Below are 13,565 nucleotides of genomic sequence, written 5' to 3'. Positions count from 1 at the left end.
TTCTTTCTTTATCCACTTTAATTGTCACCTTCACCAGTCTTCTTTCTACTTCTGACACAACTGTCTTAGAAGATGTTCATAAGGAGGATTTATAATGAATAAAGACTATCTTAGGAAGCAAAGTAAGATCGTAGCTGGATAAAATGATTTCATACTCTCCATACTAATGTCATGAGAACGAAACCAAGCCATTAGCTCCACATGAGAAGTGGTCCATCATCTGTACACCTTCTTCCTCGACTTCCAAGGCTATCTTTGCTACAGATTATTGGACAATTTAATGAGATTTAAAAAAACATATTCAGTATTTTTCTCAGATACCCACTGAAAGAAAGGAAGAAAAAGAAAGGGAGAGAGGGAGGAAGGAAAAGATGGAAGGAAGGAAGGAAGGAAGGAAGGAAGGAAGGAAGGAAGGAAGGAAGGAAGGAAGGAAGGAAGGAAGGAAGGAAGGAGAGAGAGAAAGAAGGGAGGACAGAACCCCTATAATATATAAGGAAAGTCAAGTAAAACATATACCCATATTGATCCCAACCAAAAATGAATCTCTTATTCATATTAGCTGATCAGCATCCATAAATCTTTCAAAATTGTTCATTTTTATAATATTGATGTTACAGTGCCAGAGGACAAGTCTGTGTTTATAGCTTTTGTAAATGCCTTATTTATTACAATGCAGGGTTTCTACTTGGTTGGGCTAGAGATTGTCAGTAAATAACATCAATCAGCTGTAGCAACAGAAGCATTTATATAGCATTTTAAGATTTGCAAAATACTTTACAAATATTATCTCATTTGATCTTCACAATAAGCCTGGATGGTAAGTGCTATTATTATCCCCATTTTACACATCAGAACATTGAGGCAAACAACATTTAGATCATTTGCCCAAAGTCACATATCTAATAAGTGTCTGAGACAGAATTAGATTTCAAGTCTTTCTGACTCAAGGTCTAACATTTTGTCTCCTATGCTACCTAGCTGCCTATGTAATGATAAAAATTTTTAAAGCTTCAATGAAACATTTTAAATGAACAGAGAAAACCAAAAGAAGGTAATTCAAACAAAAATATTGTTACCTTATTAAAAATAAGTGATATATGTATGTAGATGCTTCTTAAATAAATTGTACATTGTAGAAATCCACAGGTTCTTGTACAATCCACTTCTTTGTATATTGGATTTTTGTGCTCCTTAAGGATTTTTAAGTTTACAATAAAAAAGAATATTTTCAAGAAAAAAATGCTGAATTTAGACAGTAACCAATAGCAGCATTGGAAAGCTGGAGGTCTTAGTGACATCAAAAGTGTTGGGTCATTTCTTTATATGCTGTTTTTGTGACTCCAAGTACTCCTGGAAATAACACTGGCAACCTAAGGGCATGATAGCAGGAGTGACAGAAAAGAGTTTGACAGGACAGGTTCTCAACCTCAGCCTCATCTTTTTTTTTTTAATGGGAATAGGCAGCCACCATTTCAGGGTGATTTAAGGACCACTGAAACCTCCTTCTTCTCACTCCCAAATATCTCTGCCATTGATCTTACCCTTATGCCTGAAATCCTCAGATTCTTTCCTCATTGGCTAATGAAGGCTAAAGTTATCTATTAAAATACAAATATTCTCTAAGAGGAGTTTTAAATGCTATGAATTCATTAGATCAAATTAGTTTTTTATCCTAGACCACAATACAGACAAAGCTAAGCAAAGAGGGGATATGGCTAGAACACTGTGGAAATAAAAGGATGGTGTCTCATCTATGGAGACAAACTGCCCTTTTCCAATGTTCTGGGCTTATATGATATCTCCTGATCTTACTGCATGCTCACCTCCCCCTGGCTTGGGGTTTTCTAACTTCTGTTTCTTGATTTCTGTCTAACCCCCCTGCAGCCTTTCAATTGTTTATCATAGGGAACTCTTTGGTTTGTTCCAGGAACAATAACCCAACTCCCCCCTAACCCCACAGCAGGTTGTGCCACTCCTGGCCTTATAATTGTGCCTAATCATTAGCATGAGTTGGGCCCTTCTCCACAATGCAAGAAACTCAGCAATTTTGTCTCATCCCACCCCACCCCCCCCAAACAGGCCTCAGATATTGGTGCAGCCAGTTACCTGCCTGACTGGTGTGGGGGCTCCAGAGCAAGGTGAAGCCAAAGCACTATCCTCCAACAATAGATGGACCAGACTATTGGAAAACCAACTACGTACCAAGGAACCTTCAAGGTCTTTCAGGCATCAAATGACTGGTTCCAGTACCAGTGGGAATAGTTTCCTTACCTACCTAGATCTTTTCACACACACACACACACACACACACACACACACACACACACACACACACACACACTTCTTTGCCCCCAAAATGAAAAAGAAAGAAAACTAAAGAAAATCATTATTATAAACTCATAATCAAGAAAAAATTGGACATGTCCAAAAAAAATTTCAATCTGCATTTTGAGACCATCAGCTCTTAGTTAGAAGATGGGTAGCATGTTCCATCATGAGTCCTTTGTAATCATAGCTGGGTATTGGATTGATCTGAGCTCCTTTGTCTTTCAAACTTGTTTGTCTTTACATTATTAATGTTATCGTGTGTACGTTGTTTTCCTGGTTCTACTCAATTCACTGGGCATCATTTCATAGAAGTCTACCCACATTTCTCTGAAACTATCCTCTTCATCACTTCTTATGGCATGATAGTGTTCCATCACATTTATATACCATAGTTCATTCAGTTATTCCCCAAATGATAGGTATCCCTTCACTTTCCAATTCTTTGCTCCCACAAAAGAGCTATTACAAATATTTTGGTACAATCTTAGAGTTTGTGTTATTTAGAACTAATTTCTCTATTAATCTACTTTCCCTCTTATTCCCCCTTCCTTTTCTTGTCTTTTTCTCTTGTTTCCTTGTTGAATGAAATATATTTGTGTACCCTACTGCATATGTGTAGTCTTTTTTCCTTTGAGCAGTTCAGATATGAGTGAGGTTCAAGTGAAACTCTAGCCCTCCCCTTCCTCCTTATTTGTATAAACTTCTACTTGTGGACTCTGATTTTGTCAAGTTATTGTTGGTATCCTTCTTGCCCTTTCCCCATCTAATATATTCTTCTTTTCCTCCTTTCCTGTTCTTTTGAAATAAAACATCAAAACATAACAGAACTGGGCCCTCTGTATAATTATACTCCTTTTATGACCTCCAAAGGTGATAGGGTTTTGTGAGGACACATGAGTCATCGACCCCTCTTAGAATGTAAATAGCTTACCCTTGCTTAGTCTTTATGATGTTTACTCAAATTTACTTTTTTATGTTTCTCATGACTCCTGTGATTGAACTGCACATTTTCTAAGCACTATTAGTTGTTTTTTATCAGGAATGATTGGAAGTCATCTGTTTTATTCAAATACCCCATTTTCCCGGGTAGGGTTTTTATAATGGTAATTTAAATGGGAAGATCTTTCCCATTCATTAATAGTCCCATATGACCTGCTTAAATCACATGAAAGGCTAAGTCACATGTGGTGGGAGGAGCTTGTTGAATGGGTGAAACAGGAAGGACGGAGCAGAACTGGGAGGAAATTATTGAGAGCATTTAGGGTGGAGAGAGAGAGAGGACACAGGCAAGCAGGCATAACTAGCTAGACTTGTGAGTGTTTGTGGGAAAGCCCCAACAGCAGGGGGAATGGAGGTGGGAGGGTTGGGAATGCCCATATCCCTTGCAGTGAAAATGTGTATTGACTTCTTGGTTACTATGATGGATTTGACTTTTTGGTGTTGGGATTTGGCTTTCTGGTGTCTGAACAACTGTTTTTCTTCTGCTTTCTATATGGAGAGTTTATTAAACTTTGTCATTCAGAACTACATCAACATATTCATAGTCACTACCAGTGCTGTGAATATTGCCTTGGAGATACAATTATATTCCATTTTGCTGGGTAAATTATTCTTGATTGGTGAAATGGAAAGATCGAGTCCAATATACTCCCTTTGGGGAGTGGGAGTTAGAAAGACTTTGGTAGTAAAGAAATGAAGGGGAACTAAGCTAACTGGATGCCATATACCCAGAAAAGGGTCCAGTCTGAGTCAGAATGGCCAAAATAGACAAGATTTTGTTTCATCCCTTTCATGCCTCCTTTTTATACCTACTCCATTCAACCCTGTAGTGCCAAGAATATCTCCTCTGTACATGTGTCTCTGGACAGTATATTTTGTAGATGGCAAACAGCATCAACTTATACTTTTAAAAAATCATTCACAAGTTTTTAACTAATGCCATATAGAATATTGCATTCATTTTTTGGGAGGAAAGGGCGAGGCAGTGAGGGTTAAGTGACTAGTCCGAGTTCAAACAACTAGTAAATGTCAAGTTTCTGAGGCCAGATTTGAACTTAGGTCCTCCTGACTCCAGGGCTAATGCTCAATCCACTGCATATCCTATCGGTCCCTACATTTGATTTTCATAGCAATACTATGAGACAAGCAGTAAAGGAGTTCTTGGTATTTCACAAATAAGACTCCCAAGTATTTAACTGATTAGCCAAGTGATAGAAATGGAATCAGAGCCCAAGTTAGCTTTCCAAAAAGCAGGAAGGCATTTGCCTGAATTTCTGATGCTTTTCCATGATAGAGAAGCAGTGATGCTGGCTCCCAATGGGCTTTAGACATCCTTGTGAAGAGGGAGAAGAGAAAAAAACCTTTTCTATCTCAGCCCTGAAGTTCTCTCACAAGTGTTACCTCCCCCCAGTCAACCAGAGAACAGAGACTGTCTTTTGTATACCCAGTACTCAGTTCGTTTTTAGTCATTCATTCATTCATCCTTGGATGCTCAGAGGTCTGACATCCCAAAAAATTATCATCTTGATGCTCTCCTCCACCTTGTGTGTTCTCTCTTGTCTAAACATATATACCCTCTAGGCCTACACCCACATTCAGTCTGTTGTGATGCTACTCTCCATATCCTTCTACTGTTTTCATACTCCACCCTCTTTCCTCATCTTCTCAGTGACAAGTATCTTCTTAGATCTCTTGCCTACATCTTCAGCCTTGATCTCTTGCCTGAGTTCTAGTACCACATTTCTCACTGCCTACTAGATGCTTCCATTTAGATACCCACCATCAATTCAAACTCAACATGCATTGAAACCAAGCCTTTTTTCAAAGATTTATCCTTATGAACTTTTCTATCATAGATAGTTTTGATTGCTGCCTCTGTTTTCACATCTAAATGCTATTAGTGCTTCTTTTATAATGTCCCTCAATTATCCTTTTCATTCCACTGCCAAGTACTTATCCTACCGTAGTCCTTCACAAGGGGACTATCAGGAGCCTCCTCAAGAACCTCCCAACATCATACTTCTACACTCTGTTCTTATGCAAACACTTCTATCAGATTAATCTTCTTAAGCCACTATTTACCAGGTGTCTTTCCCCTTAAATGACTTCCCATTGCTTACAAAGTAAAATTCAAATTCCTTTAACCATTTAAAGCATTCAGAGCATCTAAATTCTCTTGGGCCCACCAAAACCAACTACAATGCCATCTCAAAAATAGCATTCTTTGCTTCACTCAAAAAATAAGTATTTGTTGAGCACCTATTACATATAAGCCAGTGTGAGAAAAACCAAGAGTCTTTGGCTTCACAATTAATAAGCTTTTGTTCAGAAGTAGAAAGCATTGTTGAAACATTTCAGAAATAGGATTTGATGGTGTTGACCTGAAAACTTAATTAGAGAAAAGGCAACAGGCTAAATGCATACATTTTATGATTTAATTAATTAATTGATCAATTCCCTATTAAAGACAACGGTAACATAATGCATTATGGAGCCAGAAATGTTCTGGCTACCCAGTGCAGAAATCTTCTGGCTTATATACATTTTGCCATGAGAAAGGAACTCTCCCAGTTGAACAAATCATAAATTTAGTAAGACAATTAACAAAGTAATGTTGGTCAGGCCTTGGGATTCCAGCTGGGTAAACATATGTCTCGGTGATAAAGAAGAAAATCCCACCACTAGTAAGTGGCAGGCTTCTTGCCCTAAACAGATAACTGACATAGGAAAGGGTAAACAAAGTTCAATAGAAATTATGACCTAAGATGTCTATATTTTCTTTACCATTAATATGCCATAGATAATAAGATACAAAGGAAAGTCCCATTATTCAAGATATAGTGTCTTAGGTTAAAGGTCTCCTAAGGAATGTAGAGTCAGTCTTGGCTTTTGCTGACATAGGAAGAGGCACTCTCTGAGTTTACTTCAGAGAGAACAAAGAGATTATTCCAAAATTTTATATTAAACATTATCAATGGATATTTTAAGAGAATACTTGAGTCCCTGATGATCAAAGATTAATATTTCCCTCATATCTCCCATTTTGATAAAAGAAGAAGGAAAGGAAGAAGAGGAGGAGGAGGAGTTGGGAAGTTGCAATCATGTTTTTCAATAAATACAAAATAATCACCTTCCATCTCAGTGGAAAAACCTTTTAGTCTCAGACTGCTAACATGGCAAAAAAGTTGAGTTAAAATTAGCATTCCCTACACATTATCAAAGATTGTGGTTGTTTGTCCCCCTCTACTAACACCCTGTCTATTCCAGAAGTTCTAATTAAAGTAGGAATAGGGATCTTTCCAAAGCCATTCATCTTTCTTCTTGTTCACTTGACTTAGTACTTGCAAAGAATTTTTCTATGCCCACCATGATGAATGGTATAGCATCTGTCAGTGAGGTCATAGGATGATCTATTAATTCCTACTTACTAATAAAAATTAATTGGCCTTATAAATAAACATCCCTTTTGCTGTGACTGAATTCCAAGCCAAAACATTCCCAGACAAAATTTAAATTTCAAAAGCTGAAAAGATCTGTGGAAAATTAACATAGAAAAGCAATCACCAAAGCTATCATTTTTGGTGTCCTTTCATACCTGAACATACAGCTCTGCTTCCCCACTTTCTATTCCAAAAAGCATGCTCCAGGACTACTAATTCCACAACTTTTCAGGAGAAAGAAGTCCTGTTTTTTATACTTACCAATTGAATGACCTTGGGCAAGTCATTTAAAATTCTCTGTTCTCCAGTTTCCTCATCTATAAAATAAAAAGCTTAGATTTGATGACCTCTAAGGTCTTGTCTAGATCTAAAGCTAAGCTCCTATGATCCATGCTAATACTCATCCTAAAAGGTCTATCCTGAACTACGTTTATTTTATTCAAAGAACAATCTTCAATACTGAAAAGATATCTTTTTATTTTTATATACCTAAAAAAATTACAGCTGCAAGACTTCAAATTTCCTAATTTATGCCAGTTTCCCAAGAAACTTTCATGTGATCTTATAGCATCAGACATATTCAAATTCTAGATACTGAACCTCACCTGCTTTGTACTTCTTCCTCATTGCCTAATCCTAAATCCCTGGACTCTAGCTCCTAGACTTAATTCCACTCACTCAGAGTTCATAATCCTCTCCTCCCACAGTCAATCATTTAAACAATCTCTCTGTCTCTCTCTCTCTCTTTGTTCCCCCCCACCCTGCTTCTCTATCTCTATCTCTCTCTCTTTCTCCCTTCCTCTGTTTCACTCTGTCTCTCTTGATGTGTCTGTTTGTCTCTCTGACTCTCAAAATACATACACTGGCCTCTTCTTCACATTACATTCTACACATTATAAATATTACCCTTTCATCCACCTAGAGTCCATCACAGGTACAGTAAATAGCTATTGTTTTCAATAAAAGTTCAATACTAAATTAATCCTCAAAGATCACTGGTACCCTATTTCTTTACACTTTTGAACATAAGCAAAGAAAGGCTATGAAACCTTCATGTTGATTTATGTACTGAAATTATACCAAACAGGAATTATGAAATTATAGTGGTTGCATTTAACATCATCCATCCCAGGGATTCAGTAGAAATTTATTCAAGCTCTTTATAATTTGACTCACCTGGCTGCAGTGACTGAATTCTAGGAGCCATTAAAGCTACTTGTGTTTAAGTCTCACTCATAGCAATACAGGCACACACACACACACACACACACACACACACACACACACACACGGGTATACAAAAAAAAGATCATCCTAAAAAGCAACACCCTTGTACTAATAGGCCAATCAAGTTGAGTGACGGTAGTAAAGCAGAAAGTACTCTCAAAAAGGAAAAGTCTAAAAGGGGCCATTTCTTAAATTATAAAATTTAAGTGCCTTAAATCACAAAAAATTTTCTTCAATTTTATAGACACTTTTGCACCCACTTTCTCATGAACACCCCATCCTGAAGCAATTTATTGTTCATAGTTTGATGTCTTTGGCTATTTTCATGGTCAATCTTAACAACCAATTTTAATTCAGGTCCACAGCTCACTGCATAGATGGCCTCCAATTTCTCAGTCTTTTCTTGAATGAGTGTTATTTGAAAGAGTCCATTAGTGAGTACCTGGAGGAACACAGGGGGGATGGATAGCATCCTTAGCTTCAGACATCCTAAATTATTTTTTTCACTCTGCATCCATAAGTATAATAGTGAGATGTGTAGATATATATTACTTATAAATATATCTCACATTTGCATAGCTTTATACCTGGTGTAGTTGATAGAAAACTGGACTTGGAACTAGGAAAAAATTAGATTCAAATTCTGCCACTGTGACTCAACATCTCAGCCTCAGTTTTTAAATCTTAAAAATGGGGATAATAATACCGATAGTACTAACTTCATAGGGATGCAGTGAAACTGAAATAAGATAACCTTTTTAATAACTTTGTAAACTTTAAAACACACCATAAGTATCAATTGTTATGCATTATCTCATATGATCTTCACAACCACCCTTCAACTAGACAAAAGGAATTACTATCCTCATTTTACAGAAGAGGAAATTGAGATTCACACTAATTAAACTATTTTCCCAAGGTCAAACAATTAGTAAGTGGCAGAACCCAAACCCGAGATCCCTTTAATTCCAGCTTAAGTACTTTCCCAAATTAGTCATTTTTTGTTGAAATCTGACTTATATTTTTATCTTCCCTAATATCAATCTTATAAACTAATTGAAAGGTGTCATATTTTTATATTTTTAACAAATAGGTTTAAAACCTGCTGAATCTCTTCATTTGGAAAAAAATAATTTAAATGGATTGGAAAAAGTATGAATACTATAAATAAATATAAATAAATTCATATCTATAGATATATAGTAAGTATGAATATGTGAGAGTTTTTAGTAGACACATATTTTTCAGTAACAAAAGTTTTGTTTTGAAATGAAATATTTTGAAATGATGGTAGCTTTATACTAATCCTAAATTAATAATTTACTAATTGTGCACATAAGTTCATATTTCAAAAGTATTAATAATTTTGAATTTTGGAGCAACTTTTTTTTACCATATTTGAGTAGATCATCAATTTTGTCTTATAATGTGGCTTACAAAGTGCTAATACTAAGGTCAGTGCTGTCATTTTCTTGGCATTTGCTTATGATTGGATTATTCTAGTATATTTAATCCATAGCTTCTTTAGAGTCCTTTATAAGAAACTTGTTCATGTTGTGAGGGTTAGTTTAGTAAAAACTATTATAATCCAAGTAAACTACAATATTCTGAAAGCAAGTGACCAAGGGAAGGCACCACTGCCAATATCTCTATGTCTTGGAGATGCTACTATTCCCTCAGGATACTTCAAATATCATATGTCAGGGCGACTTCCTAACATAGGGACCAAATGATAGCCCCAGCATCAATCCACAAATTAAATATTAGTAAAGCTTAATTTCTCTTTTTATACACAAATAATTAGAAATAGAAATCCCAGTATTTTCTTCCCACATCCCAATGGATCATCTTGTATACCTCATTTTTGGAGACCATTACTCTATACTATATATATTTATATATGTATGTATGTATGCACACACACACATATGTGTATGTATAAACTTCTCTGCAACTTGGTCATCTTAAAGAGTTGCTTAGTGCACTGACTGAGAGATTAAGTGAGTTGTCTAAGGTCACACAGACACTAATGTGTCAAAAGTGGGCCAAAATGAAGAAATCAAATCCCTTTTCCATGTGACAGCACTTCAAATACTGGAAGGCAACTGTCATGTCCATGCTTCTCCCCAAAGTCTTCTCTTTTTTATCATAACTCTCCCTACCAGCTACTTGCTTCAATCATTTCTTATATGGCTTCAACCCAAGGCCTTCACCATACTAGATGTGCAAATCAGAGAAGAAATATTGCCGAATGGTTGGAGTCCTGGACTTGGTCTTAGAAATACCTAAGTCTGAATTCTATATCAGAAACTTACTAGCTCTGTCATGCTGGGCAAGTCATTTAACCTCTCTGAGCTTCAGTTACCTCATCTGTAAAAATAAGGGTGCTGATGGTACCATCCATCTCAAAGGGCTGTTGTGAGGCTCAAATAAGATAATGTGTAGAAGTATACACATATATGTGTGTGTATACATATATATACACACATGGAGGTACACACATACATGTATATATATATATACATTTACCTCTCCATATTTTAATAATGGGATTTTTAAAACTTCCATTTACTTATCTTTTACTATGATTTATTAAAATAAATTCATATGTATAGATACATAGATATATGTCTAGCTATAATAATTATTATAACATAATTGGTAAAATGCCAATATTATAAATAAACATGGTTAAAAAGAAGTAAGTAGGGAAATTACATGATGTTTAAAGATAATGAAATCATTCTGATACTGTGTATCAAATAGTTTAACATCTAAATACTTAAATGAAAAGATAATTAAATGGAGAATGACCAAACAAATGATGTCATATGTAATGGAATATAACACCATAAACACTGTTAATAAAATCAATTCAGAGAAACTTGGTTGTAAGAACTTATGTGAAAATGAAGTAAGAAGAACCAGGAAAATTATTTACATGACTACAATAATGTAAAGAAAAAAAACTTTTAAAGAATTAATAACTCTGGCAGGAGCAGCTGGAGTTGCAACTGCCTGGGAGCCAGGTCTCACGCCCATCGGGTACTGATCTGGGCAAAGGGGGTAGCACCTGTCCTCTAGCGACCCCGGCAGCCAGTTGTGGGAGGCAACCCAGCACATCCCAGTCCCCCCCCCACCCCGCCTCCCGCCCCACCTCGTCAGTGCCTGAAGAGACTCCCGAAGGGTGGGAGAAGCCCTCACGCCAAGGCTGCCAAGGCGGATCCAAGGCATCGTCCAGATCCCAGAGCTCACATTCACCTCCCACCTCCAGTCTCTCTGCCCTCAGTTCTTCACACACACTGGCATGGGAGCCCCCTTCATTCTATACCAATAACCTTGACTAAAAGGGAAGACTTCAAACATGTTGTCGGAATTTTGGTTAATTTTTGCCCCTGGAGATAAAGAGAATTTGGAGACTCTGGAATGGATGAACAAAGTAACCTCCAAGTCTAATCTATCCCACCACACCAAATTTCCATTCCTGACTTCAAGATGGGAACCTTGGATTCTCTTGTTGGTCTCTTCGATGAGTTGGGGAAACTTGATACTTTCGCTGAAAGCCTTATAAAGAAGATGGCTCAGAGTGTAATAGGAGTTATGGAAGATGCAAAAGGAAGAGTTCATGAGAACCTGTTGGCCAATGGAGTTGACTTAACTTCTGTTGTGACCCGCTTTGAATGGGACATGGCCAAGTATCTTGCCAAGCAGCCATTTGTGGCTGTAGTGGACACATTAGCAGAGCAACTGGCACAAATAGAACCAGACCTAAAAGCTCGAATAATTGCCTACAGCACTCTGAAACGAAACCTGGAGAATCTGGAAAAGAAATCGACGGGAAATCTCTTCACTGGGACATCAGCTGATACTGCGAACAAAGGATTTTGTGCTGGATTCAGAGTATCTCATCACTCTCCTAGAGATAGTTCCAAAGTCAAACTATTCACAGTGGCAAAAAAATATGAATCTCTCTCAGACCTGGTGGTACCCTGATCAACCAAACTGATTGCTGAGGAAAACGAGGGAGACCTCTTTACAGTCACAATGTTTCGGAGGGTGATCAATGATTTCAAAGCCAAAGAAAACAAGTTCATTGTCCGTGAAATTTTCCTATGATGAAAAAGAAATTAAAACCAAAAGGGAAGAGATGCCTAAGTTGCTCTCTGAAAAGAAGCAACAGGATCAAACTTCACGTGTTGCCCTTAAAAAGAGATCATCCGGATCACATGGTTAAGGTAACCCTGACAGGGAACCCTGGTAGGCCCACTACCGGGGCAGACAGAGAAAGAAAAAGAGAGTGAGGATGAGGGCAAAAGTGAGGGTCCCCTTTTGCGCTGACTCAAGGTGAACTTCAGTGAAACGTTTCTTGCCTGGATTCAGCTGAAGGCTTTGAGAGTATTTGTTGAATCTGTGCTAAGGTTCGGACTACCTGTGAATTTTCAGACAGTGCTTTTACAACCCCACAAGGTCAAAAAACGTTTAAAAGAGGTTCTAAACTCAGTCTTGAAATACTTGGATGAAGTAGCAGCAGCAAGCACACTGGATGATTTTGTGGATGTTCCTGGATTACAACTAAATCACCAAGACTGGTTATTTATGTCTACTTCCACATTGATCTTAGCCTTCTTGACTAGCTTTTTTTTTTTTTTTTTGAGTCCAATAACTCTTAGTAACTCTAGAAATAGCCTTATTTCATGTCTTCATTATGTAACTAAACTGTAGATGCTGTCTTCTCTAAGAGAATTTTTACAAATAGTTAACCTTCAGAATAGAAATTGCTTTTTTTTAAATGACCTAGGATTTAGAATGTTACAAAAATTACTCACAAAATTAGTTATGGTTGTATTTATTTTTTGTAAGTTACAATAAAAAAAAGCTCTCAGAAACCAGGTGGTGAAGTATGCTTCCCATCGCTTGGCAGAAGGATGATGGGACAGAGAAGGGCCAGAGAAGATATACATATTCAAATTCAGTCAATGTATTGATTTGTTTTTCTTGATCATCCTTTTTTATGAGGGAAATTTTCTATTGGAAGAGTTGGTTAGTGGCAACAGCAATGAAAAATAAGGAAAGAAAGGAAAGACTGCTGCTGTCTCATTTGTCAATATACAGAAGCAAGCAAAAGGAAATGTAGAAGGAGACAAAAAAAAATAGTAGTTTCATTACTGTCATGTTAAATTTAATATGCCCATTCCAAAAAATCTCTACAGAATTGCAGATGTTCTGCTTTATGTAACAAAATGCTTATGTTTACTGATGCTTAAAGTTTATTTTTTAAAAAGACCACTTTTTTAAAATAAATTGAAAAACATTACTTAATCTCTTCCAGGATTTTCCTGTGACTCTCCTAAGTAAAAAGATTCTTTACCTAACCTTCCTTAGAACACCCTAAATCCATACTTGAATTTAATTCCAGAACTGTTTTCCCAACTCCTTTGCTCTCTGAAGCAGTAATGTTGGGCAGAGATATACCTCAATTTCAGATGGAATTTTCCATCCTCAGAGTCAGCCAGACTATGTCATCCTTGATTTTTGACCTCAGATTTTTTTCTAAACTCATTTCTCCTTTCT

The 13,565-nt window shown here is 36.8% G+C and overlaps 1 pseudogene; it reads left to right on the top strand.

The window, feature by feature from the left end:
* The first annotated feature begins 11,358 nt into the window (after positions 1–11,358).
* Positions 11,359–12,628, top strand: LOC140498505 (V-type proton ATPase subunit C 2 pseudogene; annotated as a pseudogene).
* The last annotated feature ends 937 nt before the right edge of the window (positions 12,629–13,565 follow it).

This window comes from Notamacropus eugenii, chromosome 4, assembly GCF_028372415.1.
Source record: "Notamacropus eugenii isolate mMacEug1 chromosome 4, mMacEug1.pri_v2, whole genome shotgun sequence".
Classification (NCBI taxonomy): Eukaryota; Metazoa; Chordata; class Mammalia; order Diprotodontia; family Macropodidae; genus Notamacropus; species Notamacropus eugenii.
Note: the sequence above shows the minus strand (reverse complement) of the source record. Positions and strands in the feature narration are given on the sequence as shown.